This window comes from Procambarus clarkii, chromosome 2 (genome assembly GCF_040958095.1).
Source record: "Procambarus clarkii isolate CNS0578487 chromosome 2, FALCON_Pclarkii_2.0, whole genome shotgun sequence".
Lineage (NCBI taxonomy): Eukaryota > Metazoa > Arthropoda > Malacostraca > Decapoda > Cambaridae > Procambarus > Procambarus clarkii.
In genome coordinates this window covers 20077470-20083469 of record NC_091151.1, presented here as the reverse complement: position 1 = coordinate 20083469, position 6000 = coordinate 20077470, and the positions used below count along the sequence as shown (strand labels likewise).

The 6000-nt window shown below is 37.6% G+C and overlaps 1 pseudogene; it reads left to right on the top strand.

Annotated features, from left to right (window-relative positions):
- The first annotated feature begins 5439 nt into the window (after window positions 1-5439).
- On the top strand, window positions 5440-5651 carry LOC138367377 (U4 spliceosomal RNA; annotated as a pseudogene).
- The last annotated feature ends 349 nt before the right edge of the window (window positions 5652-6000 follow it).

Genomic DNA, 6000 nt, shown 5'->3' with positions numbered 1-6000 from the left:
AACCCGCGCTTGAAACAATCGAGGGACCCCACCTCCACAATGTTATGCGGCAATTGGTTCCACAAATCAACAACCCTGTTACTGAACCAGTATTTACCCAAGTCTTTCTTAAATCTAAACTTATCCAATTTATACCCATTGTTTCGTGTTCTGTCTTCTGTTGATACTTTTAATACCCTATTAATATCCCCTTTGTTATGTCCATTCACCGACTTGTAAACCTCTATCATGTCACCCCTAACTCTTCGCCTTTCCAGTGAATGCAACTTAAGCTTTGTTAATCTTTCTTCATATGAAAGATTTCTAATTTGGGGAATTAACTTAGTCATCCTACGCTGGACACGTTCAAGTGAATTTATATCCACTCTATAATATGGCGACCAAAACTGAACTGCATAATCTAAATGGGGACAAACTAGAGCAAGATATAGCTTGAGAACCACACCAGGTGTCTTGTTACTAACGCTTCGATTAATAAATCCAAGTGTCCGATTTGCCTTATTACGAACATTTATGCATTGATCCTTTCGTTTTAAATTCTTACTAATCATAACTCCCAGATCCCTTTCGCAATCTCAACACCATCTAGCTCGTATCTTGTAACTCTATCATCATTACCTAGCCTCAGAACTTTACATTTATCAGCATTAAACTGCATTTGCCAATCCTTTGACCATTTCAAAACCTTATCTAGATCAACTTGAAGTGATAGTGAGTCCTCCTCCGAATTAATTTCCCTACCGATTTTCCGTTTTCGTGGCCGTTCATGTTTAACAAATTTGTTATCTTTTTATTCTAGCATTGTTGAGGCAGTTGATAGTGGTAAGGATTGCGATGTTGTATACCTTGACTTTAGCAAAGCTTTTGATACAGTGCCACATGAAAGACTGATTAAAAAAATAGAGTCTCATGGTATTGGGGGTGCTATATTAAGCTGGATTAGGGCATGGCTATACCAAAGGAAACAGAGAGTTAGTATAAATGGAATCAAGTCAGAGTGGGAAAATGTTGTAAGTGGAGTGCCTCAAGGCTCTGTCCTGGGACCTCTGTTGTTTATAATATATATAAATGATTTAGATTCAGGTTTGAGTAGCAACATTTGCAAATTTGCCGATGATACGAAAATCGGTAGGGAAATTAATTCGGAGGAGGACTCACTATCACTTCAAGTTGATCTAGATAGGGTTTTGAAATGGTCAAAGGATTGGCAGATGCAGTTTAATGCTGATAAATGTAAAGTTCTGAGGTTAGGTAATGATGATAGAGTTACAAGATACGAGCTAGATGGTGTTGTGATTGCGAAGTCGGATTGCGAAAGGGATCTGGGAGTTATGATTAGTAAGAATTTAAAACAAAAGGATCAATGCATAAATGTTCGTAATAAGGCAAATCGGACACTTGGATTTATTAATCGCAGCGTTAGTAACAAGACACCTGGTGTGGTTCTCAAGCTATATCTTGCTCTAGTTAGGCCCCATTTAGATTATGCAGTTCAGTTTTGGTCGCCATATTATAGAATGGATATAAATTCACTTGAACGTGTCCAGCGTAGGATGACTAAGTTAATTCCCCAAATTAGAAATCTTTCATATGAAGAAAGATTAACAAAGCTTAAGTTGCATTCACTGGAAAGGCGAAGAGTTAGGGGTGACATGATAGAGGTTTACAAGTGGATGAATGGACATAACCGGGGGGATATTAATAGGGTATTAAAAGTATCAACACAGGACAGAACACGAAACAATGGGTATAAATTGGATAAGTTTAGATTTAGGAAAGACTTGGGTAAATACTGGTTCAGTAACAGGGTTGTTGATTTGTGGAACCAATTGCCGCGTAACATTGTGGAGGTGGGGTCCCTCGATTGTTTCAAGCACGGGTTGGACAAGTATATGAGTGGGATTGGGTGGTTATAGAATAGGAGCTGCCTCGTATGGGCCAATAGGCCTTCTGCAGTTACCTTTGTTCTTATGTTCTTATGTTCTTATGTATCATCGGCAAATTTGCAAATGTTGCTACTCAAACCTGAATCTAAATCATTTATATATATTATAAACAAAAGAGGTCCCAGGACAAAGCCTTGAGGCACTCTACTTACAACATTTTCCCTCTCTGACTTGACTTCATTTATACTAACTCTATGTTTCTTTTGGTATAGCCATGCCCTAATCCAGCTTAATATAGCACCCCCAATACCATGAGACTATCTTTTTAATCAGTCTTTCATGTGGCACTGTATCAAAAGCTTTGCTAAAGTCAAGGTACACGTTGAAGACTTTCGTTGAAGTTTGTTTCGTTGAAGCCATCATAAGAAGGAAGGTGAATCGCCATGCAACCTCTGAAGAGACAACCAACACAACACCTATACCCCCTATTAGACTATTTTACAGGAACTTCTTTTCCACAGCTCATAAATCGGAGGAAAGGGTCCTGAAAGATATTGTTAATAGAAACGTTATCCCTACAGACAAAAATCAGAAGATACAACTGACGATTTACTATAAAACCAAAAAAACGGCCAGCCTACTCATAAGAAACTTTCCAGACACAAAGCAGAACGCTTTAAAAGAGACCAACGTCGTGTATGCCTTCAAATGCCCTCTTGGGGACTGTAAGCCTCAAAAAACTCAGTATATAGGCAAGACAACAACATCTCTTTCCAGGCGTTTAACGATGCATAAGCAACAGGGCTCCATTAAGGAACATATAATCTCTTCCCACAACCAAACCATCACCAGAGAAATCTTAGCAAACACCACAGAAATCATCGATAGATACAGCGATAGCAGGCGGCTTGACATCTCCGAGGCACTACACATCAAGAAGTCAACACCAGCAATCAACAGCCAATTAATGCACAACTATATTCTACCCACTTCAAGACTCCGCTCCAATATAGAAGCATCAAGAAATATGGGCCAATAGGCCCTCTGCAATTACTTCCATTCTTCCCTTTAATTTACCCAATTTATACCCATTGTTTCGTGTTCTGTCTTGTGGTGAAAGTTTGTTTTCACCCTCATCCAAAACTGTTGAAACATATCACCTCACCCAAATGCAGGTATAAAAAATCGAAGATGTTTAAGCTCTATTCAGTTATAGTTGTGTGTGTGTAAACTAAAGTCTTTGAAAATATAATAAGTTTTACGAAATGCGCTTAAGTGTCGTGTCAGACTAGAAATAAAAATTAATTTTGGAGAATTGATTTTTTAATTACCATCAACAGTGAAAAGAAACATAAGAAAGATCGAGAAAATTCGTGTTAGAATTATTAATCTTACTTTTTCGGTCATATTTAATAATAATAATAATATATATAAATATTATATATTTTACTTTTTTCATTTCTTGTTTTCATTCTACTCATTATGCTCAATTAGTATTAAGCTTGTCATTTAAGTTTATCATGCCCGAAACGCTTTGCGTAATAGTGGCTTTAGGCATTGTATGTACTAGCTATACCTATAAGTTAAACAATCCTTGTAAATATTTATTATATGTATGTACCTTACCTAAATAAAATTGTATTGTATTGTATTGTATTGTATATATATATATATATATATATATATATATATATATATATATATATATATATATATATATATATATATATATATATATATATATATATATATATATATATATATATATATAAATATATGTATATATATATATATATATATATATATATATATATATATATATATATATATATATATATATGCAAACAAGCCTGAATGGTCCCCAGGACTATATACAACTGAAAACTCACACCCCAGAAGTGACTCGAACCCATACTGCCAGGAGCAACGCAACTGGTATTTACAGGGACGCCTTAATCCGCTTGACCATCACGACCGGACAAAAGGAAGTGATAGCCGAAGCTATTTGAACCACTTCCCCGCCGGCACTCGGATGGTAATCTTGGGCATAGCATTTTATCAAATCACCTCATTCTTTGGGGCACACGTGAGGAACACAAATGCAAACAAGCCTGAATGGTCCCCAGGACTATATACAACTGAAAACTCACACCCCAGAAGTGACTCGAACCCATACTGCCAGGAGCAACGCAACTGGTATGTACAGGGACGCCTTAATCCGCTTGACCATCACGACCGGACAAAAGGAAGTGATAGCCGAAGCTATTTGAACCACTTCCCCGCCGGCACTCGGATGGTAATCTTGGGCATAGCATTTTATCAAATCACCTCATTCTTTGGGGCACACGTGACAAACAAGCCACTCAGGCTTGTTTGCATTTGTGTTCCTCACGTGTGCCCCAAAGAATGAGGTGATTTGATAAAATGCTATGCCCAAGATTACCATCCGAGTGCCGGCGGGGAAGTGGTTCAAATAGCTTCGGCTATCACTTCCTTTTGTCCGGTCGTGATGGTCAAGCGGATTAAGGCGTCCCTGTACATACCAGTTGCTTTGCTCCTGGCAGTATGGGTTCGAGTCACTTCTGGGGTGTGAGTTTTCAGTTATATATATATATATATATATATATATATATATATATATATATATATATATATATATATATATATATATATATGTGTGTGTGTGTGTGTGTGTGTGTGTGTGTGTGTGTGTGTGTGTGTGTGTGTGTGTGTGTGTGTGTGTGTGTGTGTGTGTGTGTGTGTGTGTGTGTGTGTGTGTGTGTGTGTGTGTGTGTGTGTGTGTGTGTGTGTGTGTGTGTGTGTGTGTGTGTATGTTAACGGATACATCCGTGAGGCATGTATATAGTAGATATATAAAAAGACGAGCCTATTCAAATGCAACGTTGTGTCAAAATTTCAAAGCAATTGGTAAAGGGTGTCGAAGATTTCCCTGCATGAAAAACACATGAAAAACACAGTTTAAAAAAAAAAACATGATTTTCTCGTCACAAACGTGACATCCATATAATATGTATATAAAAACCCGCTCGGATGCGAATGGAACGGTGTGTGAAAATTTCAAAGCAATCGGTGAAGAACTTTCGGAGATTAGCGATTTTGAACAAACGAACATTTCCATTTTTATTTATATAGATTTACTACCACAGACGTGGCCAGACAATTACAATGCTAACCAGCATATATACTTTTTCTTCTGTTATCTATGGACAGGGTGAGAGATCTGTTGAACATATAGTTCAGGGATTTCTTGAACAATCAACCAATGAAGGTGACTGTGGTGCTTATAAAATGCTAATCTAACCTCAGACATAAATACATAGATACAGAGTTACGCCTGCCTTACATAAAGTGGTCGATGTATTCTTACCATAGTATAGTTAATGTGCATTTACAAAGGTGAAATGTAACTCTGATCAGCTTCCACATATACTTAATACACATACGTACATATACATACGCACACATAGAGTACAGGTGGCAGAATATGGTCTGCAGGGCCCAGAGGCTGGTGCTCACAGCCCGAGTGATCACCAGCTTTGCGTAGCGGCAGTATGGTAACCAATGAGGTACATCCGAGGTGCGATTATTGCTAGTTGAAAACTTTAACCAATACCCCGCTGGGTCGGCGGTATTGGTTAAATACCGCCGTGATATTTAACCATTGGTTAAATATCACGTTAAATATTGGTTAAATCGGCGTGAACAAGCGTCGGCTACGGCAATTTTTGTTAGCCCGTTCAAGGGCTTCAATTTAAACACAGTTGTCTAGTCTCACTTTTGGCAAATTTATTTATCATGAAATATGCTATGTTACACGTGCAGAGTAAATATACCGTCACCTGATAGGTGTCAAGTGACTCTGGTTCCTAGTGCTTGTGACCATAAAAGCAATTATTGTCTGTGACACCCCAGCGTCCTTTTAATAACATTTTATGTTCATTTATTGGATTCAAGAATAGAGGAAGATAAGTACATTGTATAAAGACCTAATACGCAGTGCACGTTTCGGGCATAACTTTACATAAAAGAGGACGATTAAACGTTTGATGAGGTTGACACTTAGTACTAACAAGAAGCACGTTAACATAAAAAA